The sequence below is a fragment of the Halictus rubicundus genome, chromosome 6, assembly GCF_050948215.1.
Source record: "Halictus rubicundus isolate RS-2024b chromosome 6, iyHalRubi1_principal, whole genome shotgun sequence".
Taxonomy (NCBI): domain Eukaryota; kingdom Metazoa; phylum Arthropoda; class Insecta; order Hymenoptera; family Halictidae; genus Halictus; species Halictus rubicundus.
The window spans coordinates 13,393,466-13,421,161 of record NC_135154.1 but is presented as its reverse complement, the minus strand read 5'-3'; the positions used below and the strand labels follow the sequence as shown (position 1 = coordinate 13,421,161).

General features: G+C 42.2%; 2 long non-coding RNA genes across 6 annotated transcripts in view; one reads left to right on the top strand and one right to left on the bottom strand.

The window, feature by feature from the left end:
* Positions 1–26,373, bottom strand: part of LOC143355332 (uncharacterized) — a 161,866-nt gene extending 135,493 nt beyond the window's left edge. The window contains exon 1 of the long non-coding RNA XR_013082488.1: positions 26,105–26,373. This is a non-coding gene — a long non-coding RNA (uncharacterized LOC143355332). The remainder of the gene's footprint in view (positions 1–26,104) is intronic.
* On the top strand, positions 19,832–21,304 carry LOC143354910 (uncharacterized). Of its 5 annotated transcripts, XR_013082412.1 has the most exons (3): positions 19,835–20,038; positions 20,454–20,553; positions 20,638–21,304. It is a non-coding gene; the product is annotated as an uncharacterized LOC143354910 (long non-coding RNA). The 5 variants fall into 5 exon arrangements; XR_013082415.1 differs by lacking the exon at positions 20,454–20,553 and having other exon boundaries at positions 19,832–20,038; positions 20,901–21,304; XR_013082414.1 differs by lacking the exon at positions 20,454–20,553 and having other exon boundaries at positions 20,790–21,304.
* Positions 26,374–27,696: the final 1,323 nt, after the last annotated feature.

The following is a 27,696-nucleotide window of genomic DNA, read 5'->3' as shown; positions in this document are numbered from 1 at the left end:
CATACAGTACTTTCGAACACCCTACATTATGAAGGAAAATACATGAATTTTACAAACTGTTCGAAATCGTCCGGCCACTACCGGAAGATTCTAGACAGAGTCTAATAAGTATGTCATTAATTTTCTTCAAACCGAAATCAAATTTTCTTTTATTTTTGTCAGCGCACGGTCATTGGCGAACGTACAGGAATACAATAGATATAAATTTTCTTCTTCTGGGCAATTATGAACTGTAAAGAATTTTTAGCCACTGCACCGGTAAAATAAATCGCAATGCAAGGTGTTAATTCGCATAATCGACGTCCGGTACCTGCTTTCAGGTTGTAAAATCGCTTCTAAGATAACGGCACGGGCAACTGTAAGTGCAACCTGTTTGACAATCTCAACTAAACATTTATTACGACAAGAACGATCGGCCATTAACGTCGCGCGGAATCAATACGACGAAAGACGGATGGAAAAAGCGTGGAAAAAAAAAACAAAGGGACGAACGGAGATAAAAATCCCTTTCTTCGGATCGGTCCCGCGGCGCGTCGCCGACGTCACAAACAGAGATGACCCCGTTGCCACTTTAAATACCTGTCGCCTCCTTAGGAATCACCTGTTGACTGCACTTCCTGCCGCAAGGAAATTACAGACACAGCGATCGTGCGAGGCCACGAGCCACCAAACTCGGAAAAACTTTTTCCAACGATCGTCGATCCGTTTACCTAGCTCGTGCCGGGCTACACGAGCCACTTCTTAAACGTCCACCCTCCCCCCTTTACCCTTTTCCCTTTCCTCCGCCCCTTTTCCACGGGCATCGACCCTCCCGCCTCGCTTTTCATCCCTCCTCCGCTTTTCTTGATTTCTCTTGTCCGACTGTTCGACCGAGAAACTTCACGGTCCCGCGTGAATTCGCATAATTAACTTCCCGGCGGCGAGTTCTTAACTGCGGACCAGAAGTTCAAGGGCTCGTATTTTGCTATCCGACGCGCGAAAATCCTCTCTCTCAAGAGAGAGAGAGAGAGAGAGAGAGAGAGAGAGAGAGAGAGAGAGAGAGAGAGAGAGAGAGAGACAGGTGCAGCTTTGAGGGATGGCCAGTCGCAGACCGCGTCAACAACAGTAATTATATACGATAACGAGCCAAGGGGAAGGGAGCTGTTTACCGAACAATGACGAGAACTTCCGCTTGTTGACCGAACGGTGATTCCAATTTTATGGACATTTTATTATATAGCGGGCCGGACGAATAGGGAGAGGCTTTTTCGAAAAACGTTTTTGTTTGGCACTTGGCGCGGTATCGGGCTCGTGCTAGAGTTTTGCGCGGATTGATCAATTTTTATTTGTTTTTCGAGAGTGGTAACCGGTAGGCGATAGATTAATTATTTTGGCGCGTTGCACGCTTTAAAATCGTTATTCTCCGTTACTTTTTAATGAATTTAGTTTTGTATGGGAGTCGAAATTTCAACTTCAAGAATGCTTGTTTTTTGAGAGTGGTAACTTAATTATTCTGGTGCGTTGGGCACGAATTTGGTGTCATTTTTCTTCCCCACCTTCATTTTTTAAGCAATTTAGTTTTAAAGGAAAGTCGAAATTTCAATTTTAAGATTTTTTGTTTTTTGAGGATGGTAACTTAATTATTCTGGTGCATTGGCACGAATTTGGAGTCATTTTTCTTCCCCACCTTCATTTTTTAAAGAATTTAGTGTTGAAGGGAAGTCGAAATTTCAACTTTAAGATGTTTTGTTTTTTGAGGATGGTAACTTAATTATTCTAGTGCGTTGGCACGAATTTGGAGTCATTTTTCTTCCCCACCTTCATTTTTTAAAGAATTTAGTGTTGAAGGGAAGTCGAAATTTCAACTTTAAGATTTTTTGTTTTTTGAGGATGGCAACTTAATTATTCTAGTGCGTTGGACACGAATTTGGAGTCATTGTTCTTCCTCACTTTCATTTTTTGATGAATTTAGTGTTGAAGGAAAGTCGAAATTTCAACTTTAAGATTTTTTGTTTCTTGAGGCTGGTAACTTAATTATTCTGGTGCATTGGGCGCGAATTTGGAGTCATTGTTCTTCCTCACTTTCATTTTTTAAGGAAATTAGTTTTGAAGGGAAGTCGAAATTTCAACGTATAAATTTTCATAGCTCTACCTGCAAAAATTATATAAATGATTTTTAGTCAGGACGACTGTGTAGACTCTCCCAAATTGAACGATGTATTTTTTTATAATATTATGAACACTGAACCGTGATTACATATGACGTTCAACACGTTGGCTCCGACACTAGTGCCCATAAAGGCCACGCAAAACTAGTAAAATTTATTTAATAATATAAGTACATCGCGAATTTTATACAAAATGAAGATACAGGAGCAAAATAAATATTTCTTTTTCAAATATTTTTGTGACTAGAAAACAATGCAGCATTTTAAAATTCTTTACATGTATTTATTCCTTTGCATCTGATCCAATCATTTTTGGCATAAACGCATACAACCCGCTGTCTAAATAAAAAAAGGGGAAAATCAAGATTTATTGCCAAAATTTCTTCGTTAATCTACTTGCAACCCGTGGATCTTAACAAAGTTTTGTTGACTGAATGGACTGTAATAAAAATTAATTTTCAAGTTTGATAAAAGAAAATCGTGGTTACATATGGCTGACGTGGAAGTAAAAGTGTTGGAATAATGGAGAAGAATGAATATTGGTTATCGAGACGTAAAATTGGCGTTGAACAGTGTAATCAACTGCTGCGTGCCACTGTGATGCAAATGAGGGGATGTAAAAGTTACACACCCCTGTGTATAAGTATTAGTACGCTGTTTTTATGAAAGAATATAATACACGTTCAATATTGTATACAAAATCGTATAGAGTCATTTAAATAATTATTCCGACCACGCGTTCTGTCCAGGTATTTTATTTTCAGGCGCGTAAAAAGGAGTTCAAAAATAAACGTATTATACTTGATTCTATTTAGACGGTTCAGCAATTTTGCAATAACTTCGCGAGTTTATTTTTCACCGCTTTGACGATGCTTTAGTACAGTGTTCTTTATAAAATATCCACAGAGGTCGTTATAAAATTGCACACATCGCCGTGCGATGCAGGCAATTTTTCTTCTCGCACGAAAATCCGCAGTCTAATTATAGCAAATTGTATTTCGCACATCAGGGATCACTTTGTCGGGAGACGTTCCATCACCGGAAAAGGAAGTTCGCCTAGAAAGCGAGTTTCTTCCGCGGTTGTATCTCCGACGGGGATGATCAGTGCCGAATCGAATCCGCAGTTGTCCGTATAATACGACCCCCCGTATAAATTCGCCTACTCCCGCGTCACGAGAGTCATCAAATACACCGATTGCTTTCACGGAGGGGCACCGAGAATCGAAGATTAGAAAATCACGGAATCGGGCAGAACGGTTGCCTGCAGAGTCCGCGTTTGTTTCGTAATCGAACCTCCTGCGAAGGCTGATCGAGTCCTCGATTTTTCGAGCCTAATCCTTCCGGAGGAAATGGGACGTGGTTGACGACCGGGCTTCAAACGGGATCAAGAGGGACACTTAATCCTCTTGTACCGGGAATAAAACGGGACAAAGTTTGATCCGTCCCAGCGCTGCGCTGCTGCGAGGATGCGTCCCGCTGCACCACGGGGAGGGGGAGAAGGGGAGGGGGAAGCGGTATTCCTCTCTGGAAACCGCCGCGCCGGTGCATCGGTGCATCATCATAATTTACTCGCGTGATAATCAGGTTCGATGTTTTGCCGTAATCCACGGGGCTTCTTTACCAATTTCCGCAACTGATTCAGACGGATTTCTGGTCATCAGGAACAGGATACTAGGCTTTTCATACTATGACTAGACTCAAAAATTTAATACGCAAGTCCAACGACTCCTTTTTTTATAATTTTAGCTTTACGTACTAAGAATTGTGCTTAAAAATTGAAGTAGGATCAATATTTTTATATTTCTTTATCAATTTTATAACAGACTAAAACACGAATTTCTGCTCTTTACGATCAACAAGACTGTGGATTTTTATCTTTTAATTAATTCTTCTTACTACTGGAAAATCTTGTTCGATGTAATTGAATCTTTTGATGTCATGTCTTGTGCTAATAAGAACATTAGTTTGCATTTCAAGCAAATGAGAAAACACGAATCAACTTTTTCAAGGATTTGTCAGCCTAAAGAGGCCGAGAGTGTCTTTTCCAAAAGAAAAAGAAGGGATTTGCGGGATACTTGTATCGGGGTCACTTGTGTTGAGAACTTCCAAGAAAATCGGAAGTTTCGGGTTATCGAAGTTCTCTTGTAAGCTGAGAAGCTTGAGACTTCAAAGTGGAGTAAGGATACAGGGACTTATGCAAAATGTTTGTCCATGTTGATGCATACATCTGAACTTTTTTTATATAACCTTGTAACACTGTACACTGTAAAATCTTTTTTTTTACAGCAACATCAACATGTTGCAGCTCTCGTAAAAATTTTACACCCTAATGCATTCAATCGAATGAATAAACAATATGTAATGCATTGCAATCCTTGTGCTTTTTCAAACATTTCTTCCAACAGATCTGGATGACAATAGGAAGACCGATGCGTAAGAACGTAATGCGGTATTCACATTTTGTAAACTACAAGAAAACGTGCATATTATTTTTATTTAACATTAACACGTTAACTGTCATGTCATAAAACATGTGACTGACAGTGATTTTTGACCTGGATTAGAAATTCATTTTTATTATGTGATATCCAGATACACCGGATTTTATTGGAATCTTTCGAATTCAAAAGGGTTAAAACAACGTCCCTATAATACATTTTAACTTTCTAGTTTTGCTTTCATTAATCCAATTACTCTGATTCCGTAAGAATCCTCGTTGCGACTTTTACGAAGTAATAGACAAAAAGATTTACAACCTGGTAATCATGTACCACGAGGAATCAATAAATCTTCACGCAAACATTTATTTCCATAAATACTTACGAAGACCGAATCGAAGGACATTTCACAGACAGAAAGTCCGTCGACGGTAAAGATGAAGTGGAAATATCATTATAGAATCATTTTCTCGATGTTTAAAAATCCAGGATTCCGCAAGCCTGACAGGTTTGCAAGCGTCATCGAACAATCGACAGGGCCGATTGCCGTCGAACGAGATCCGATTCTTTGAGATCGCGGTCCACCGTCGAAGGTCACCGTCGAAACGGACTCTGTCGGTCGTTATTTCCTCGAGACGGCGAAGGCGCGGCCACCACGCGGTCTCGTTCCATGTGTAATATCTAAAAATGAACCAACTCGTCCTGCAGCATTCTGAAATAGGCCGATTCCTAGAGAGGCGGCGCGTGCGCGCACACGCTCGCCAGTGCGAGGACAAAAGTTCGAAGGAGATAGAACCGCCGGAGAAAATAAACAAGACAAACGTCTCCAGCGAGATCCGAGTAGGGGTTCGCGAAAGAGCGCGAGGGTGAGGGAAAGGGGAATAGGACGACCGGAGGAAAGCCGGGGAACAGAAGAGGGAAAAGAAGAGGAATGCACCGTTAGCCTCGAAGCGATGCACGAGCACGGTGGTCCGAGGATACGGAGCCACGAGGCGCGCGCACCGTGTTTTCGCGCGATTTAGAAACGCGGTCCCGGAACGCGATTTTCGCGCGTCGACAGGCCCACGGTTTCACCGGCGTGCACCATGCTACGATTCGACGGTTCCTCCGCGGTGGATGGAGGGCTCCTCTCCTTTCGCCGAGTTGACGATCCAGCGTCCTGTTACACCGGCGACCGGTTCTTCTTCGGTCAAGACGCGACAGAATAAAAAGGAAGATATGCGTTCTCGAGGAGATCAACCGGCCACGCTACGGAGACGAATAGTCGCGAGAACGTCTGCGCACCTTCGGGGAGATTTGCGTGGCAGAGTTGGTTGCACGAGGTTGTTGTGCGACAGTTGATAATTCGAATTTTCGTGGATTGAGCGGCGAAGACGGGAGTGGACTTCGCACTCGAAGCTATTTCGCGTGGCCTTAGCCGGTAATCTTTTGAGATCGCTATAGAATATTAGGACAGCTACGAATTTGTACTTTTGTAGATTGACCGACGGTGATGAGAATTTGGTGGAGACTCATTCTAGAACGGGTTTCAGAAGGTTTGAGGTCTGCTTCACCCTGGGATAACTTGAGTCCATTTCAATTTTTACCAGATTCAACGCTAAGCCTACCGACCACTAAAAGCGACTAGCACGTGCGACTGAATTTCCGAACAAAGAAATTCATGCAATAGTTTCGCACGGCTTTAGAAATCCAGCACTTATAAAATCAGAAATCTGCAATCGGTAGACCTCGACCTCAAAGGAGTAAATTCAAAACTCGTCGAACAAAAATCGATCCATGAGAATTTGAACAAAACCAGCCATGTTTGCCACAAAATCGTTAGAATCGGCCAGCTTGGAAGTGACAAAAGCGACATGGCAGTAGCGTCCCAGGTGGCAATCGGCATCGCAAGCGCAAAGATCGAGGTTCACGAGCGAGTCGCCAAACGGCTGGTTGAAATGTAGAGTCGGGGCCCGGCTAGCAAGCAAAGTCTGATGGCAGAGGCGGAGAGGAGTCTCCGAGGGAAAACTGTGCAACTCGAACTCTGCTGCGTGTAGGCATGGCTTCCTGTTGGGTGCCGATGCGTGACGCCCACACGCCGGCCATCGAGCTTCTTTGCAGAAACGAGCATCGTGTTGGTACGCGTGTACAGAAACGACTCGTCTGGCCGGGTCGTACCCGCGGATCGGCCTGCTCCTCGTAAAATCCCTCTCGGAACGATCGAACGGAACGGGACGGGTCGCGAGCCATCCCCGAAGCGACTCGATTCCGCCGCGCGGCGATCGTGAAAATCGTTATCGGACACGTTAACGGTCCGCGTTTCCGTACGGCCGGCCAGCCATTCTCCAGGGTGGGACTGTTTTACTGTTAGAGAGGCCGGCGTCGTAATTATCAATCGTCTGTTTTTATTTTCCATGGGCGTGACCGAGGCCGTTTCCTTGATACGCGACGAGCTACTACCCAACGTCACCCTGGAATTACCACCGGCCGATGCATGGACGAGATAATGTACTATTTGAATTTTTAATCCGGCCTGGACTGTCCAACCCGGACGCGTCTCAAGGAACCGGCCGCCACGAGGAAATTCGAAGTGTACAGTCCGTGCACGGTTTCCTCCGCAAGAGAGGTTAATTGAAACACCATTTTGCCGCGTGCTTCGCCGATGCAGGATCGAGTTTTTCACGGCGACGGCACGCTTGCGTATAATCAATTTTAATCGGTTTCCTTCTAGTTGTTCCTAAACGCTCCTGCCGAGTTTTGTCATTCATTTTTGTTCATTCGTCTTGCAGGGACCAACTGTTGTAAATTGTGCGCTGTCTCTTTATTTTCATCATTTTTATTCTTTATCGTGCAGATTGCCCACCATCGCCTCTTCTTGACATGTCATTTTTCATCTTCCCATCTTTAACTGTCGCCACTTCTCGCGTTCAATCGTTTACTTATTGTTATAGTATGTAATGTATGTATGGCATTTAAAAAAAAAAGTACACGTCACATTTTTGTCCTGAGACGTTCATACGATAAAAATGACAATAAATATTCTGCGTTTGTATCTATTCAACAGTGGCAATAGAAATGCACGTCGCAATCCTCTCTTTCTACCGATCTAGAGCGAGCTACGTAAAATGAAAAGATCATCGGAAAAACATTGATTGTTAACTTTTACCAAGTCTGCAGTGAAATAGGGAAACACGTTTACCCGGTTGAAGTTGGCAGATTCCGGTCGGAGATGCGACGATTTAGTTATTTAAATTGTGCCAATTCGACGCCGGTAACGCGGTTCGAAAATCGGCCGGAAGTCAAGGCGCCCTACCATCTTCGAACACATACGCTCGAAGGAGTGTGCGCGCGCGAGGGGAGAAACACACCGTGGGAAAAGAGAACTCGAGCGATATGCGTTACCGACCTTGAATTTCTATACGCCACGTATACGCACAGCTTTCGAACCGAATCCGCGGGTTTTCCGGCGCAGACGAGAGACAGCCGAACCGCCGCGTTTTCGGATATTGATTTTAATTTAATATTAACGGCCGCGTTTATTAAACTTCCGATAATACACGGCTTCGTAAATTTCGTGTGCCCGCGCGCGCGCGCGCGCTTGCTTTACGTTGGACGCGCGCGCGCACGCGTTACATTAATATTTAAAAAGTTATACATACAAATAACTTGGGACTTATTCAATTATGGATGGCCGGGTATCTTTCTCGTTCTGGCTTTTGTTCCAAGCACTCGATAAAGTTTTGTACATTGTCGTGCTTTTTATATTAAATTTTTCTGTAAATTCTGTATGCATTTCTCGTTTTTTGTTTAACCAGGAACGTCACGTCGATGTTAGTATGTAACACGTAAGACGAACCGATCCCGAAGCTGATGATAATAAGTGAATATGAGGAAAAGAATCCTACTACGCGTTTGTAGCATGCATTCATGGTATGGATTCGCGGTGTGCATTAGCAGAATAGATAAAATACAAAATATTAGGCTGCGCTTGAAGTAATGCGAATTTTCTTCCACATTTTCCTAAGTGTAAAGCATAATCGCAACCATTAGTCTTGTATACATTCACCCTCATTTCCTACAACCTGTAGAGTGACGTGTAGAAGACTAATGGTCGTGATTACGCTTTTGTGTTTCACAAAAATGTGAAAGAAAATTCGCATCTTCTATGCCATTATTTGATATATTGAAACTCGTACCATCGCAGAAATTAAACGAACCTGTCTGTAGAATAATTTGTTTACGGTCGACGAGCGTGGAATTAAGTACACGTCCTCCTACAAGATAAAATATTGCAGTTATCCAACTCTTCGTTATCAGAGAATTTAAACGAACCTCCGTAAAACAATTTGTTCATGATCAATGCGTGCCGACTTAATCATCCGGCTCTCCGTCGTAACAGAAATGAAAAGAAACCTGTGTAAAATAATTTCTTTATGGTCGATCAGGGTGTCGAACGAAGTACACGTCTCGGTACAAGGTAAAATATTGCAACTACGCGGCTGTTTTGTCTTCGAGAGACTCCGCGTGTCAAGAAACAATTATGTGAGTAATCGTAGTCAGAACTTTCTTCCCCGTGACGCCCACGAATCGCGTAACGGTAGTTAAAAACGTTCGTCGGCCGGCCGTGTGCGGAGACAGCGGTGCCTCAAAGTGATTCCAAGTATCGCCATTGTTGCAAAACAATGCTCTTTTATGCGAGGAGATTACCCGGTTTCGCGGGCGGCGCTTGATGCCAACCGCATGGACAATGGCGACCCGTCGCATCGCCGAAATAACGCGGAACGGCCGAAGAAAAAAGTCTGCGGTTCACCCGACAACTTTGTCCGTTCAACTTTACACGGATTTGGCAAGGAAATGTGGGCGGCGGACGTTCAAGGGGAACGAAGTTGCTCGCGTTCGAAAAAAGACGTCGAAGCGAGAAGGAGGAGCAGTCCTGGTTGAACCGAAGTTCCCGATAACTTCGGTGACTTAAGAAATTTCGTGATCGCCCGATTATCAATGTCTACCCCGAAAAGAAAAGCGAAGTTTCCACCGGAATTAAAAATTTCACGAGAACGAGACAGTGGGTCGAGCACTGAATCGTTCGGGACGAAAATTGTGCCTGAACTGCAACTTTGTCTGTAAAACAATTTAATGGGGATTGAACGATTGAAAAAGTTATTCCGTTATATTGCGAGTAGGATTTTCGAAAAGTGCAATTTAAAGCAGGAGATAGATTAGAAGAGTTTAAGAGCTTGTGTGAATCCCAGCTTATCCAAATTATTAAAAAAAGAACGAAGTTTTACAAGCACGGAAAATTTGATCATCGACAGAGCCGATGCACTCGCACAGAAGCTGATGGTGTTTCAATTAATTATTGATACGGATTTGACGACTTGGTGGGCCGACTGAGCATAAAGCGGGAGGTCCGTTGAAGAGTCTGCGTCTTCCAGGCGAGCGAGATCGTCGCTAAAAGCGTCTGCGAGCACGTGAGGGATCGGAAAAATTGCAAAAAGCGTGGTCGCGAGCGGAAAAACCGTGGCGCGGAATTAAAACAGTGGTGTTGCACGGGCCGTCAAAGAACAAGACACAAAAACCAAAGCGTGGACGAAGGGGGTGAATCTGCAATGTTGCGGGGGATGGAATCGCGATCGCAATTCGCGCGTGGCTCCGAGGAGGAAAATCGCGCGCGTGCGAAACAGCGAGCGGGAGAATCGCGGATCAGGGGAGTGTGCAAAAAATAAAAGCATTCTTCGTACCCCTAATTATCTTAATTTGCATCGGATAATGAACGCTGCAATTAAAAATAAAAGAGCTTCCCTCGGGCCGGTGTGGCGCGTGTTCTCCTCGCCTCTCCGCTCCTCTCTCCTCTCTGGTGCAAAAGAGATTGTAAACACGGATGAACGAAGGCTCCGAGCGCGCGACAACGTGACAAGGGGGTGGCCCGAAGGAGAGGGAGAGGGAGAGGGAGAGAGAGAGAGAAAAAAAAGGATCGAGACGATGCGCGCGAAAATCGGGGTGACATCGAGAGCGAGCGGGTCCTGCACGCTAGGGTTAATGAGTCACCGGGTCAATTAGATGGTCCCGGCCCGACCGGCGTGAAAATAAAACTGCCGGCCATTCGACGCCCCCGCTCGTGCAAGATGTAAGTCATTTCACCTGTTAACTGGCTGATTTGCTGGCCCCTGTTATTCCCGCGACGTAATTAACACGTCGAGTCGTGTGCGGTTCAATGGAACCCGCTCGATCCTTTTGTAAATGGTCTGCGATCGTTAGGGGCGATCCGCAAGGTTGCAGTAAATGTTTAGAAAATAGTGGGGGTTGTTTCCAAGATTTCAATGTATTTTGCTTGTTTAAACGAACGATAAGCCGAAGAACACGAATTTTGAGAAACAGTATAATTTTAATGGTCTAACAGAAAGATGTGAAAGAGAATTAAAAAAGATCGAATTTATTGTCATAGATGTGCACTACGAGCACATAAAAACAATTCGTTAGACTGAGAATTTTATGCACACGTGACAAAACTGCACAGAAGAAACGCAAAGCAGCAGAAACGTCAGAAGAATTGAAAGCAAAACAAATTGTTACTTGAGAGCGAGAAAATATATTAAAAATCTACTGACAGCTAAAATCACTTGCAAACGACGAGTTAACGCAGTCTTCTACACGTAACTAATTAAAAATTGCCCGATACAGAGAATATTCGAAAAATCCGTGTACACGTTTACTGAAATGATACACCCCTAAAACTTTTACAACAAAGAGGGCTGTTCGAGTATGTAGGTTGATAAGGGCAAGGGTTGTCGAGGGAGACAAAGTTATAGGGGTTGCGCGGAAGGGTTCTTTCGCAAAATATTGCGAAATATTTCGTGGAGCTTCACTAACGATCTTAAAAATACCACTGGATCAAACAATACTCTGAACAAATTACTACATAACACCATCCCCAAAATCAATATTCTCCTTTTTAAAAAATAACCTATTCCTAACAATACGGCGAAAACGTCAATTCTTTTAGACACAAGTCAACAAAGCCACTAAGATAAAATAAAATTCCAAAACCAGCACTACCCAACGCCATCCCTGAAATCAATATTTTCCATTAAGAAAATGATCTATTTTCAAGGGTAGAGTGCAAAAATCAATTTCTAGAAGCAAGTCGATAAAACCACTAAAACGAAATAAAATTCTAAAAGCATTACCACCGTCCCTGAAATAAGCATTTTCCATTAAAAAATGATCTACTCCAACGGTGGAATGAAAAAAAATCAATTTTCAAATCAATCAAATTTCTAAAATAAAATTCCATAAACAGCACCAACGCGACCGCGTCCCTGAAATCAATACTTCCCATTTCAAAAATGATCTATTTCCAACGATGGAAGAAAAGAAAATCAATTTTCAGAGATACAATTGAATCGCTAAATACATCGCCACAGAAAACCATCCCTAAAATCAATACTTTCCATTTAAAAAAATAACCTATTCCCAACGATAGGATCAAAAAATCAATTTCCAGATACAAGTCAATAAAGCCACCCCAGAATTTCAATATGAGGTTCGCCAGGCGAGCGATAATGGCGAAACGAAAAGACCGTTAATTCCATTGCTCTAATCCGGTGTTATCGATGAGAATAAAAACTTTCCCGAGCGAATTTCCCGTAGTGATGGGGTAGAACCGTAGGAATCCCTTCGCGCCCAATATAATCATTATTCTAAAACGCGGCGAGTCGAGTGGCATCGGGAACGGTGCCGTTTTTTCGTATTCTATTAAGAATATTATTTTCTTCCGTAGAATCGTTCTCCTGCAGTGCCCGAGGACGCGAAAGACCAGAGAGGAAGAAGCATCCCCGAACCGACTCCTGTCTACCCCTCACTCCCTCTCTCTCCCTCTCAAAGTCTCTCCCTCTATCTCTAGGGTCTCTCCCCTCGATCTGTCTCTCTTCGTTCCTCCTCTTTGCTCACGGTGCTCCGGCTCGATCTTTTCCTTTTCTACCCCTGTCTCGCTCTCTCCCATCCCCTAGATCCTCTCTTCTGATTTTTCTCTCCCTCGTTCTCTTTGACTCGCCCCACCGGGCCGGCTTCGGCACACGAAGGGGAAATTTTCTCTCCCCGTGTCTTCTCTCTCTCTCTCTCTCTCTCTCTCTCTCTCTCTCTCTCTGCCGTTCTCGCTCTCTCGCACACACTCCCTCTCTGTCCTTCTCTCTCCCTTTCGCTCCTTCTCCTCGCTAAGCCCCGCTGATATTACTCGGCGAAGAAATTTCGCGATATTCCTCGGCGAGAGATTTATAGAAAAATTAATTATGCAACTCTCCGGATCCACCCCTCGCCCACGCAGGCCCGGCGTCAAAGGTTACGGGCCGGAAGGGTGATACCGGCCTGTGGCACAAGCACAGACGGACCAACGATCGCATTTGTATCGATTTTCGTGTGTTTCAGCCGTTGACCGGACCGAAGACGCGACAAAATGCTTCCGCGCCACGAACTTGCACTCTGAGCCAGCGCAATAACGTTTTTCGAGGTTTTAGGGGATGAGAATGCTGACGAGTCGTGCTGCGTCAAGGTTGGGACTATCTGACAATGCTCCTTTCATTTTTAGTCGAATTTGAACCCTTGATTCCGTCGTTGGCCAATAAGCTCTGCAATTTGCAACAGCAAAGAAACTAAAAGAATTCAAGAGTATTGACATGTGATCGTTCATGGCATTTTTACTGGAAATTTATCTGACGATACTTGAGAATAATCGGATGGGAACATAAACCAAGTCCATTTCTTGACCGCAAGAATAAAATTAAATAATATTTTTATTTTTTATTTTTATTCGTACGAGAGAATAATCATTTGTTTCTACTAGAAGAACGGTAGGTTCATGCGTTTTTGAGTAGAAAGATTATTGTAATGGCGGAGGGTCCACGAGTCGAAGGTGGTAATGGAATTTAACTCGAGCATATTTTCTCGGGATGTTTTGCTTGGTAAAATAGGGTGATCTACTATAGACTAGGGAGATCCTCGAGCACCCTGGTACATAACACTGACCTACAAAGTGCTGCCTCCATATGAGAGGCCCCAAGGTTCACGTAACGCGCTTGTAGAGAGCAATGAATAAGATATCGCGATCGATTCATTGGCCGACAACTTGCTCCTGTCTTCTTGACGGGGACGAGGAGGGACGGTGACGAGAGCTGCGAAGTTTTGTGCAAATTGACCGACGTGATTTCACTTTCCGCGACAAAAGTTTCATCGCAATCATAAAAACGTACAGTGGAAACCACACTGATGTGGACAGACATCTGAATTTTCCGGAATTTTGTGTCAGATGCTATACGACCATACACATTCTGTACCCAGTCATGAACAAACGAAAGAATAAAACAGGAACAATTTTAAACCTGGTAATGAACAAGTGAAAGAAACAAATCTTGAACATCTTTGAACCAGTAGTGAACAAATGACAGTGAAAGATGAAAAGAACAGAGTTGAGCTGTATGAAAAATTTACAGATTATTTCTTTCTATCGGCGTTCTCTAATCAACACTTCTCGCAATTCCCAGAATAGGTCCAGATCATGCCAGACCGTCCGCAAATGGAGTCCTTAACTAATAGAGGACAACGATAGTAATGGAAGACAGAGGACTCAAAGATTCTTGCGTTGAACATAAGTGGCAGTTAACCCATTGGTGACCGTAAGCATACCAGAACGCTCTTCGCTGTCTAGCCGCATAGTAAGTGTGCTGGTAGCCACATTAGATCAGTCCACGAAGACATCGCTGTACGAAACACTTCTTGCGCCCAAAAATTGAACCAATTACTCGGTGCCTGCTTACGCATTTATTATAGTCTTCAATTTATTTTTAATCAGCCCACGAAGACATCTCGCTGTATAAAATATGTTGTATCCAAAAATTGAGCCAATTACCTATTTTATTTTTATCTTCAATTTATTTCAGATCAGTCCATACAGACATCTCGCTGCATGAAATATCTTGCATCCAAAAAGTGAACCAATTACACGGTGCTTACGATTCACATACATTTCATTTTAATCTTTACTTTATTTTACGTGCGTAATTCATTTAATAATTCAATTACCTTAACGGTTGAAGGTTGAAATTCTTCGTTTGCATAACGGTCCAAAAAGAATTTGTTAGGTGACATTACCCAGGGTAGATTATTGATTACCAACCGGATTTACTTATTAATAGGTTTTTTAATGACTCACATGTCTAAAAGCTGCTTAATAATTTTCTCCCGCGTACCAAAAGAAATTAATGGACTACGTTATTTAAGATACGAATGAAATTATTACACGAATAAAATTGCCGTTGCCATTGATGAATTTATTAAAAATCCCTCGGTTGCCAATCATCGATTTTTAAATGGACCATTAATTCACCACTCTCAAAGACTGTGAATCCCTAATGCACAACGCACAATAAATTAAATAAAAAAGATTTACAAATAAAATTGCAGTCTCCACTGAAAAATATATTAAAAATCTCTCGATAATCAATTGGACCATTCGTCCTCCGCTACTAGAGACATATTTAAAAAATCCTGAACCACAAATTCTGGACCTTCAAAGTGACACACTGTAGGCAACGCATTATAAATTAAATATATTACTGCTACTAAGAACGTATTAAAAAATCCTCAACCACGAATTCTAGACTTTCAAAAACTGTAGTAATCTCTGGTAGGCAAACACGCGTCACCGACGCAAGATCAGCCTAATAATATCTTGGTAGCCGAGCGAATGGAAAATTGCCAACTACAGTCGACGAATTCGTTCCCTTTCGTCCCGGCGACGATACAGAACGGGTGCCACGAATTCCGGAAAGACAGTGGCAAAGAGAGCCGACAATACCGAAAATGACGAGGGCCGATGTATAACGAGAAGGGTAACAATGCTGCTAGGACAACCGCACGCCGTTGGTTCTCCTTTTCCTGGCGAGGTCGCCACGGTTCCGTTATAGCTCGGCGAAGATGCACCGATGCATAGATTACGCGCTCGTACGTGATAGAACGCAATTTCGGGGAAACGGGTTCATTCTAATACGACGTCATTGCGCCTCACCAGACAAAATTAGTCCAGTTCCTCGCGAATATACCGGCTCTGGGAATTTACTGGGGCTGGAAGGTCCCCTTCTTCCTTCTTCAGCCTTCGCACACCCCCGCCACTCTTCTTGGATAATAAGGAACTTTATCCTTCTGGTATCGTTCGCTGCGCACATTCTTATGTTACAATCTGTACACCTAACTCGACGAGGCTCGTGAGAAATCGTCGACCAAACGCGTTTCTCTTTGACCTTCTGCTCCTCAAGATTTCCCTTTTCGTTTTACAAAATTATTGTCCGTCAGAGTTACTTTCTGGCAATTTATTCTTCAGTGAATTTTATTTCCGGTTGGTCAATTTGATTGGAATCTCAACGAGACTCGTATTAGACCGCCGTTTTGGGCATTTGTGACAACAATTAGCAAGTGAAAAATGCATGCATTTGATGTGACTGATTTGTATATATACATACTTGCAGAAAATATATTGAATGTATACAATATATATTGAAGAAAAAGAACGTTGGATAAAAATGTTTAGAAAAATCGATCAAGAGATGAAGTGGCCATGTGCGTCGAAATAAATTGAATTTCGGTCGTGATTTTCATCGAACATTTTCGGCGGGTTGGAACGCGAAAATAATTCAGAGACAATTCGGTGGAAAATGACAATAAAGCGAACATTTTCAATGAACATTTTCAATGAACGGGTAGGGATGAAAATTATTTACAGACAATCGGGCAGACCGTAACAACAACATACACCGGACCTGACAACAAAAGAGTGCGAGACGCATTAATTGCCGGGCGGGATGCAAAAGGAACATAATCCGGCGTCGGTGTGTTCGAATTCGCGTAATTTGAAATTTTAACCCGACGAAAGCGCGAAGCGGGCGGTTCGCGCAAGGAACTCGAAAGTTCACGGAAGAGAAAAATTAGTAACACAGATTAAAAGCGGAGACGCTGCTATCCTGCGACGCCGGGCGTCCTTAAAAAGCGCCCCCTCGGCGCCGCGCGAGAATACGGAGACGCGACAAAAAAAGCTCCCCTTCGGAGCTCTTCGGGATTCCAGCCACCCTAAAACCGACCTTCCTGAAAGGGGAGAGTCTCCCCCCTCTCTCTCTCTCTCTCTCTCACTCTCTCTCTCTCTCTCTCTCTCTTTCTCTCTCAGGCTCTTGTAATTTCCTAGCCGGCTCCGACGCTGCTTTACCGACGTGGGGGACGCGATCCAAAAACTTTTCGTGGCAAAACTACCCCATGACGTCACCCCATCCCCATAGAAAACCGGCTCGTGTTGCGATAATCATACCCCCACTCCCTCTCTTTCTCCCTCGCATTCGCATAACTGAATTCAGGCATTTTATTCAGTTATTGTTCGAAGCTATTGGAAATAATAAAATGCAAATCCTCATGTAAATACATGTTTGTTGGGACAATTTGCGAAAAGAGGTACTCAATAAACACATTACTCCTCTATTATTTGCTTTACAATGCGAAAAATCATGTAAAAATCTTGGGCATTATTTTATTTATGTTTTCCCTTTCATTGGTAGCTTTTAGGCTGCTAGAAAAGTTGCTCTACAAAAAATTCCACTCGTTCTTCTGTTAAAAATTGAATAGTGGTGAAAACTGACTGTATCTAAATTCATATTTATCCACAGTATTAAAAACGTGATTCTTTCGAAAACGTTTCTTGCGTCCGAAAGAACAATAACGCTAGCACCCCCGTTTCGAATCGCATGGCAGCGTAAAATCACTATATTCCCGATCGTATCGCAAATATTGACCCGCGCCGTGTAAAAAATTTACAGCGCAAGAGAACGGACTGGCAATGGTATCGATTAGAAATTTAAAGGATATCTTGGATTTCAATTTAAAGGACTCTTTTGCCACCGTGTACCGTGAAACGCTGGCTCTGCCCCTAATTAAGTTGACTTTTTGACTATAATTACCTGGCGCTTCGAGAGGGTAAGTTAGAAAAGAAAACGCCCGGATCCGAGGGAAAGTATTCGTAAAAAATCGCCGCGGTTAAGTATGACGGAGAACCGCAATATTTTTTCTTGCAGATTAAAAAGTAAATTTCAGATTTATGCGTTCCCCCGGTTACAGGGAAATATTTGATCCGAATATTACCGCGGCGGATTAATGCGAATTTACGATATAACAAATCTGCTCGTATAATCGATCGGCAAACCGAGATCATCGAAACTCGATTGTGGCGGCCCGCGGAATTTTAAATTCTGTGATCTACTCTTGACCCTGGCGCAAATAATCCCGTTAAACGCAACTGTGTTTGCACGCGGGGAAAAAAAACGCGGAACATAAATTCGCAAATCGTGTAACGTGCCCGAAAGTCGAAGAGCAGCGTTGTTAACAAAAAATGAACGGAACAAATTCGCGTAATCAGTTCCGAAAATATTTACCAAACATGGAAAATCGACATTTTTCGAATAATAACAAAAAAAGGGGAATATTTTCAACTGGAAAATGGAGGAATTTAAACGATCCATTTGTTTTAGGATTACGGTTTGAAACTGCAGATTTTTCTTACCGAACAGCGCATATTTCACTGCTAATTACGATTGTTTATGTTTACATCCGTTCTCTCCTTTTATTCTTTACTTGTTTCTTGTACCGTAAAATGTGCAAGAACATGATGATTGTTATTCTTTTTATAAAAAATGCAGGGCATAAACAATCTTCTGTCCACAGGTTTCGAATAAAAATTTATATAGTTAAGCTGTAAATTCTCTGTCAGTATTTCAGCTAAATAATTTGAGATTTGAGCATCCACCATAAACCCGCGTTCTACGTCCCATTATATTACAAAGCTAATGGTACGTACGACACAGGGGCTATCGATTTTGAAAACGTTATTCGGAAAATCTTACTTGTTTGTTTACAAGTACGTAAAGTTGGTGCCATTAATTCGGAGGATATCCGGCGATAGGTATCGTTATGATAAAACCCGGGCAGAGAAGTTTCTTTCGAACGAAAACGCGTTTAATCAATTATCCGGACACACGCGTGTGCCCGGGCGCATTCTGTATTCATGGCGTGAGTCGGAATGAGCATTAATGAAAAAAACTAATAATTCATCAAAACTGCCGGACAGGTTTTCGTGGTAACGACCCCGAGTCACGAATCGGGGATTCCTGCGTAATGAATCAAGACGGTGACAGAAAGTGGTGCGCACCCTACTGACCCTAATGCGTGCAGATCACACCAAGAACAAAACAAACCCAAAACAAACTCATGCTACGACCAAATCCACTTTCCCTTTTCCTTCGAGCTCCCTGTCTAATTCGTAAATCGTTCACTCACCGATCGAACATTTTTAACAGCGCCTTTTGTTCAATTTTGGTAATCATTCAAGTGTGGATTTTATGCATTAATAAATTTTTAAACATCTTTTTGGAAGGAATTTTATTGACTAAAGGTGTTCAATTTTTAACCATTTTTTTGGCAGGAATTTTATTGACTCTCCTAGAAGTCTTCAGTTTTTTAACATTGTTTTGGGAGGAATTTCACTGATTGTCCTAGAGGTCTTCAGTTTTTAAACATTTTTTGAAAGGAATTTTATTGACTGCCCTGAAGGTGTTGAATTTTTTTAAATTGTTCTGACAGAGATTTTATTGACTGTCCTAGAGGTCTTCATTTTTTTTAAGTTGTTTTGGAAGGAATTTTATTGACTGTCCTAAAGGTGTCCAATTTTTTAAATCTTTTTGACAGGAATTTATTGACTGTCCTAGAGGTCTTCATTTTTTTGAAGTTGTTTTGGAAGGAACTTTATTCACTGTCCTAAAGGTGTCCAATTTTTTAAATCTTTTTGACAGGAATTTATTGACTGTCCTAGAGGTCTTCATTTTTTTGAAGTTGTTTTGGAAGGAATTTTATTGACTGTCCTAAAGGTAATTTTTTTAAATCTTTTTGGCAGGAATTTATTGATTGTCCTAGAGATCTTCGATTTTTTTAAAGTTGTTTTGGAAGGAGCTTTATTCACTGGGCTATAGGTGAAAGAATTTGATTAAATAGAAACGATAAAGAACGAATTTTTTCCTAGTTTAATTGCCATGTTGAACGATTCGTTTTGGAATTTCTGACAAGCGCGAATTTCGAGGAGCGAAAAGAAAACATTCATTTGCGAAACGCTCGAGCGCGTTTGTATCGCTGTTTTTTTCCAGAGACGTATGTACGAGGCTTCTTACTGAGACCGAGGACGTAACTGCGACAGCGAATTACGTAAAGAACAGGTAGTCGCTACGTAATACGGTGACACGCGTGATTTTTTCCCTAGGAGTCCACGTCCCAGTTAAAGTTTTGCGTTCAAATGTTTGCGCAGTGATAAGCAATCAGGATTTCTCGCTCCGTTCGAACGTATTGTCTTCGATAACGTAATTGGACGGCTTTCACCGGAACAAGCGTTTCCATCCCTTAATTGTACGCACTTCATTCGATTCAAATCCGCATAATACACTAGTACAATATTTTCGCTATCATAATATTGAAGAATGTAAAATTGAACAACCTCCAACGCCACGAAATCTCTGAAGATTTTTAAAACTATATTAGATGAAATTCATTTAGTACAAATGAATAAGCGAAATTTTGTATGCTGTTTAAAAATTAAGTCAATTAACTGAATTTTTTAACTTCCAGAAGAATTGTTTAATTTTACCAAACGAATTGACGAACATTCTGACCGAGAAGCTTGATTTGCTTCATTTTAAAATAAATCTGATTAAGAAGATTATATTTTTATTTGTATATCTGATAGAAAATAAAATATCGCATAGACTAAATTTTTTTCACGGTTATCGATTAGAACATTTCTTCAACCGAGTGTTAATTATAGATTCATCTGACCTATAAAGAACCAACGCGACCGACGCTTCAATAAAATATCAGAGGTGAATGAAATAATAAATAAAGAGGGTATAAAGCAATTTAAGGGGGTAAGATTTTTAAAGGAAAGGAAAATTTGTATTTGACTCCTGGTGCATTACAATCGACGAACAAAATTTTTATTTTGCGTACAGGTCCGCAGTCTAAAGATAATATTTGCTATCGGTATTGAAACGGGAATTTATGCGACCACCTTATGGCAAGCACGAGGATCTAAGAAGACCGGGCCACCCGTAAGACTATCGGTAAATTTGGTGAACCGAATTTCTGTGATGTCGGATTGCAGGCGGATTCTTTTCACTTCCGAGCCCAAGGGCGGAGAACTAAAAAGAGGGAGGGAGGCGAGGAAGACTTAAATATACTTCGGTATACACGTGAAATATCTTTTGGGTCGTAGCTTAGGGTCGGGGCTACGAGCCAGCCGGGGCTACGGGGACACAAAGTTTCGGCTCCACCAATTCCACAGGCTAAAGGAATTTCCAAGGCCCCTTCGGGATAATGGGCCATGGGCCACGGACCGAAGGTTCAGACCTGTTTGAACTCGCCTCTGAACTTATATAGGCTACCACCGCCAACTAGACTGCCTCCCGAAGTAAACTCGACCCCTGTGCTTCAGGTAGATCGAAGACAATTTTCGGTGAGCTCGGGACTCGTTCGACCACGAAATCGCCAGTCTTCACTGGAAAAATTAACGGAGGACCACGGAAGAGACTCTTCTCGAAGGCTCAACTCACTGAAAAAAGGAATTCATTAATTTTCTACAATTTTCATTTTTCGAATACACAGTGTGAATTTTTATACTCATTCAGGCAATAAACTATTTCTATTCTATTGTTTAGACCTCCTGCCTGATGTCAAACTAAAATCAATTATTCTTTTTAATGAACTGCATGTGAGTCTAAATGAGGTGACTTTGTATAAGGCTATGCAATTTAGCACATTTTATTTTGTTACCAAAGAATTGTTTCCAAACGCCTTCCATGTTGTACATACACTTTCCCCAGACTTGAAACATTGTCCTGACAGACTGCTGCAGTTGTATTGAAATTTTGGTTAATTTCTTAATTTATTTTCTTAATTTCTTGTGCGAATAAACGATGAATTTATATCACTTTTGCCTGCATCATTATTTTCACTATACCCTTGGTTGCCACTGAATGCGTTAACCCCTTGACGTACAATTTTCTTCGTGGATACAATACTAGCACTTCATTGTCTTTAATAACTCCACAGAAGAGGAATGAAAATTTATTGTACGTCTACATTTACTTCGATGTTTAAACATCGTAAATAAAAGGATAGAATTTGATTTCGTCTTGAAAGAAAATCATAAGTCATTTTGTTTGAAGCGTTCATCAAGAGTCTGGCTCGTTAACGTACATTTTGTATGTGAACATTTATTATGCACTTTATTACTAAATATTGGTCTCGCGTTGATACAATCGATCGAATACCCTCAACCACGAACACTTTCCTAATAAGAAATATTAGAGCCACGAGCTAGAAGAAGAGTTTGCACGCGGTAATTAGTGTTCCCCTCATTATCGTGAAATATGTCAATAGGATAAATGAGTTTCCACGAGCGAAACCTCGAAAATCGAAGAATACTTTTTAACTTGTGGAAATATCGGTTTTACCAGGGTTTGCTTTTTGACCCCGAAGAGTGAGGAATAATAAAAGAGGATTCTGGATCTCTGGCTCGGAAGACCGGCCATTATCTCATTTTCGAGTTCGTCACTTCGCTGAAATGATAATGAAGTTCACGTTTTCCCATTTTATTCCTCTGATGGAACGGTCAAATTTTGGTAACGCCGGGACTGTGTAAGCAACTGTTTAACTGGAGATCAAAGTTTTTGCGTCGAGAAAAGACGCGGTCTCCTTTTAAAGGGTCATGAGGTTACATTAAAGTTGACGTCGTGTTGCGAGCCCTTTTCGCCCTACCTGCACACGTACTTCTGGAAAGTGTACGAACAGAATGGAGGAAGATCGACCGGTAGAACCGAGTACGGTTAATATGATAGCGGAGTTCTTTTGAAACTGCTGCTTTCATTCTGTGTCCACCAAACGAGTGATAAAACTTCGGGGACAACAATGTCGGTCAACATTTCCCGTATTATTTAACACAATTTTTCGAAAATATGAACCTAAGAGTTCGTCTAATACGTGCGGAATGGAAACATTTTGTAATTTATTTTCTATATGAAATCGAGTGTATTTACTCGTACTTAAATTTTCTAAAAATTTAGAAAAGTAGAAGATCCTCATCTTCCACACAATTCTACTATTTTATGCGCGGCTATATGTAGAACTAACGAATAGAAAACGTTTCTATAACTCTGGACGTTAATGAAATTATTTACGGAAGCTGCAACCAAATGAAGATCGAATTAAGTGCAGACTGAAAATGAATGCATACACTGCATGCACGCGAAAACAGAATTTGCAACGCTTAGAAGTCAAGATTTGCTCGTTCATTTATTCATAGGTTTTCTATTTTACCTTTCACTTATGACTTCAGTTGTAACAGCTTCTAATTTTTTGAAGCACTGTAGCTATATTTTGAAGTGTAACTTCGGATTAGTACTATGTGCCTGCACGACTATTGATCTATCTTGCTCACAGTGTGTTCGGTTCGCTCTCCGTGTTCGACGAACGTTCAGAGCAACAAATTCCTGATTTCACTGTAAACATTTCTATACTTTGAACAACAGGGATCGAGTAACATCCTGCAAACTGGCCAATTGTTCCCGATAGGTGACCAAAGCAGCTCTGCACACAAGGATTATTAAAATTCAGAAGAGTCGACACAATTTTTACAAACTAAGTATCCCATATCCTCATTTTTCTAATTTAATTTCATCCTCCGTAAAATAATTAAATTTGCGCCTTCCTTCTTTTAGCTATCCAAATTCACTTTACGGAGATGAAATTAACTCTTGAAACTTCGGCTATTAACGAATTTGGACAAGAAAAAAATCGTGCGATACATGCCTACATAGGCCCAAAGTTTTATAATTTTTCGAACTTCCAGGTTCGAGATCATGCCTTGTAAGATAAGTTTGCAAGATAGGCCGCTTTATTCGCAACTAACACAGGATGTGCAGACTATAATGTTTACTCAGAATGATTGAAAAGCGAGTTAGATTGACACGGACTTAATTGATTCCGCGTTCGCAGAAAAACTGAGAAAGAACTGGGAAACGTCCATCGGGGTTGGGGCGGGTGACAAATGATCATTACAAGTTCATAATTAAACGCGAATCGTTCGAGTCATTCCCGGTCAATTTGCGGGCACTATTGATGACAAGTTGAATTCGCTGACTGCAAATTTAATTGGGATTTCGCGTTCCATTTCCGAGCTGGCGTCGCACCGAAAGGCGATGAAGGAATTCCCTCGTCTTCGTCTGTTCGGCAAATACGAGGGTAACAAAGTTCTGGATGACGTTCAACGATGACTGTAACGTCTGATTCCACGGTTCCTCATCGACGTTGGTGAACGTGAGGGTCCCGCCAGCGAAAAGATTACGTCGAATCCGCCACTGATTTTATAATTACGTTAATGATCCCCCTCTCTCTCTCTCTCTCTTCGCGCGCGCGCGCACGCGAATTCAATCTTAACGCGATGTTTGCGCGCAAGAGTGCTTCCCCGTGGCCGACAGAATTTCTGTAACGTCGAAAACGTGGTTCGAGTTTATGTAAGAGAATTTCGACGAATCTACGACGGGATTTAATATTCACTTAATTAACGCAAAAGCTCGTGTCTCGCGACTACGGGCACGCTCCGTGTCGCGAGGTTAATTGCTAATATGTCTCTTCCGGTAAAGTATTTTCTTCTTGGCGAAACGTCGTCAGATTCGATCTAAGGCTCAGTCAAAGGGGAACCTGAACTTCCATCCTGATTTATCGACTTTTAATTAGAAAGCTTAACCGGCAGTTCTACTATTAGTTGCCGGAGCTTCTATTAATTTCAAAAGAACGTGTTCTTACATTCTTCCGGTGTTTTTACTGTTTTCTGTTCTACGTACTCATTTTCCTTATAAATGTAAAAATCCGTAGTCCGATCATTGCTTTCGTCAAATGCGCTAGATGAATTCCTAAGTTTGTATTTTTGAAAAATTTGAAGTAATAAATTATGTTGAATAATATAGGAAATGTTGACTGATAGTGCTGTCTTCAGATATTTTTACTGTCCAACGCACCTATTTTTCTTATAAGTGCATAGAATCTACCAATGATCAATTCGGTAAAAATGAACATTAACCCGTTACACGTGCATAACAATCGCGGGTTTGCGTTTCAGGTGACGCATTAAGTCCTCGATCGGTAATCCTTTGCAAAGGACTAACAAGCTGAAGTATAAAGGGTCAATTAATTTCCAACGATAATGGAGAATCGGTCACGATCATGTGGTCTGTTTCTACGTCGCAGGGAACACCGTCTGCTATTTGTAGGATGAACGTTTACCGGGCGACGTGCACCTCAGACGAAAGGAGAGGAGGAATGCGCGGCTGCAGCGAAAAACACTGCAAGGACGCACGCCGGATGCTCATCCGTACACGCTGGCCGACATTCAACAAGTGACTGACACTGATGTCGCGCGAACGACATCCTGCATCCTCTACCCTGCGAGTCTTGGGGGTTGGAGGGAGGCCGGGGGGGGGGGGTCAGGCCGATCGTTTTGTTCAAAGGTCAAGATCACGCGAAAAAAGTTGTATCTTGCTCGGGCCGTTCCGACGCGGCCAGACGAACGACGTAACGACCGCGGGCTGTAAAACGCAGCCGCTACCGAACCGCGTTTTATGTAATCACGACGTCTACGAACCAACTTTACCGCGTTCGTAAAACGTAACGGGCTGCTTCCTGGTTTTCCCTCAGACGTTTTTCCCCAAATATCGCCACGTGCCCGCGGTACCTCTCACCCGATTTTAATTGCCGGTGATCGCTTCCAAATATTCTAGAAAAATTAAAATTCTCTAACACCCCAGAAATAGGATACTTTTGCGATTTTTTTCTAAAAAAACTACGGACCGCTCCTTCTTGAAATTGGCAAGATAATTTGTCCCATATTCCAGGAACGTACACTAATTTTTTCATTTGAAAACTCCTAGTAGCGTCATCACCACAAGAATAAAAGGGCGACAGTCTTTACCTACCCGAAGCCTATTAATAGAATTTTCAATAATTGTGCTGTGCCAAGAGGAGTAATGCCGAGAGAAATGATTAGATTAGGTTCCTGGATTTAAGTTGTTCCTATTGTTGCTGGTAGATCTGTTAAGCAACCCCGAGCGATAGGCCATGGATTTTCAAAAATTATGAGATAATCCGATTCTCCGATTCTCCTGCAACAAATTGAAGCCGCAGTAACAAATTTCTCGGTTTTCCCGATTTATGCAGATGAATCCGATTTTTTCAGCGGATTGCACGAGCCGTGCCCCTCAATTCGACGACACGGAATTACCAACGGGGAAAAAGCCGAGGGTAAAGAGAACGGAAAAAATCTGCAGCGCGGATATTTCAATAACAGAAGAGCAGGTAACGCGGGCGCAACAACGCGATGCGACGGGGTTTAATAATTTACCAATTGAAAGTGCAATTACTCACCGCGCTCGCCAATAATTTCAAGTGACTGAAGGGCCCGCGAGACACAGAGTATCTCAAGGGTTAATTCCGCCGGTAACGTTGCGGAGATTTCCAGCCGATCGATCATCGGCTGGTTACGCCAATGCAGCTACCTATAAAACCACCAAAAATTAACGCGAGGCGATAATTGCCGCACCTATTCCTCGAAATGCACACGACCATCCTCGCGCGAGTGCTTCTTGCGTTACCAGCTCGCGAGAACGAGCTGGTTAAAGTGTACTAGCAACTGCGAAACGAAACGGCATCGTTATTTTGCCACTTGCGGCCTCGGGATCATTGATCGAAGTGCATTTATTAAGCTCTAAAAAGAATAAACCCGGTTGTAAATAAATATACGGTCCGATTCTAAAAATTTGGTTACGCTTCGTGACAATTATACGTAATTGTGATTAACGAGAAGCCACTTGTTGCCCTTCCAATAAAAAGGGAGACTTTTAACTAAATAAAGGTGTTATAACTTAAGAAGAAACGGTATTGGATATATTGGACTTATTTGTGTTCCGATACAATACGTTGCGTTTGATTCACACTAAATTTTAGTAGTCTCAAAGTTTCACTTAATCGGCTGTGACTTCGTTGCTACGTAGCATAATCTCGCACTCAAGGTTTTGCGACATTACGAATGAAATGCTAGAAACTATACATGAAATAAAGTTATCTCAAAATGGAAATATGGTATTACTCAATATTAAGAAACAGTTTGCCAAAATGTGTAAAGTCTCAATCTGTCGTCCATTATTGTGAATGGAAAGTTTGAAAAATTTCATAGAGAAAACATAATATAACGTCATATTCTTTTTAACTCAATACACTGTGCGTAATTTGGTAACACAAAGTACGATTTCGGTAACAAAGATTTATCGACATCTCATTCAGCCGCTTAGCGCCGAGCCATAATGGAAAGAGCGAACAATGCCACAATGTGCGTATTTTATTTCAAATTTGTGAACAACGGTATTGTTTTGCTACGATCCATTTCCAATTAAAAGTTTGGGGAACGTACCTGACGCTGTCTTACTCCGGGTTCGTCATTAATAATAAATCGGGTGTACTCGGAGTTAATTGTGCGGGAGCGTGGTGGTTGCAAGGTTAAAACGGAGACGATTGTTACCAAACGCCAGTGCCTGTGCAAGCATTTTCTAAATTGCCCAATGGAAAATGCGAGATTGGGCTTTGGGAACGAATCTTACAACGTTCTAACCTCGAATCGCGGCCGTTCACTTGCGCGCGCGCTCCCCATCGCCGAGCGATGGCGCTCTTTCCGCAAGGCAACAAGAAGGCTCTTGATGCTAGCAGCAGCATCGACTTCGAGAATTGAATTTGCCTCGCGACGCGATCGCCTTGTGCAACGAACATGATAGGCTCAGCTAAATATAAAGAATCGCCTAATAATCATGCCACGGGATCGCCGAACGGCACACCATGGACTACGTTTCATATTATTGAATATCGTCGTCGTTCAGGAGGCTGCCGTGATGGCGGTGCTTGTTGCACGGGGCCCATAGGCGCGTAAATATCAGCGCGAATGAGCGAGGCAAGCCAAGGAAAGGAAA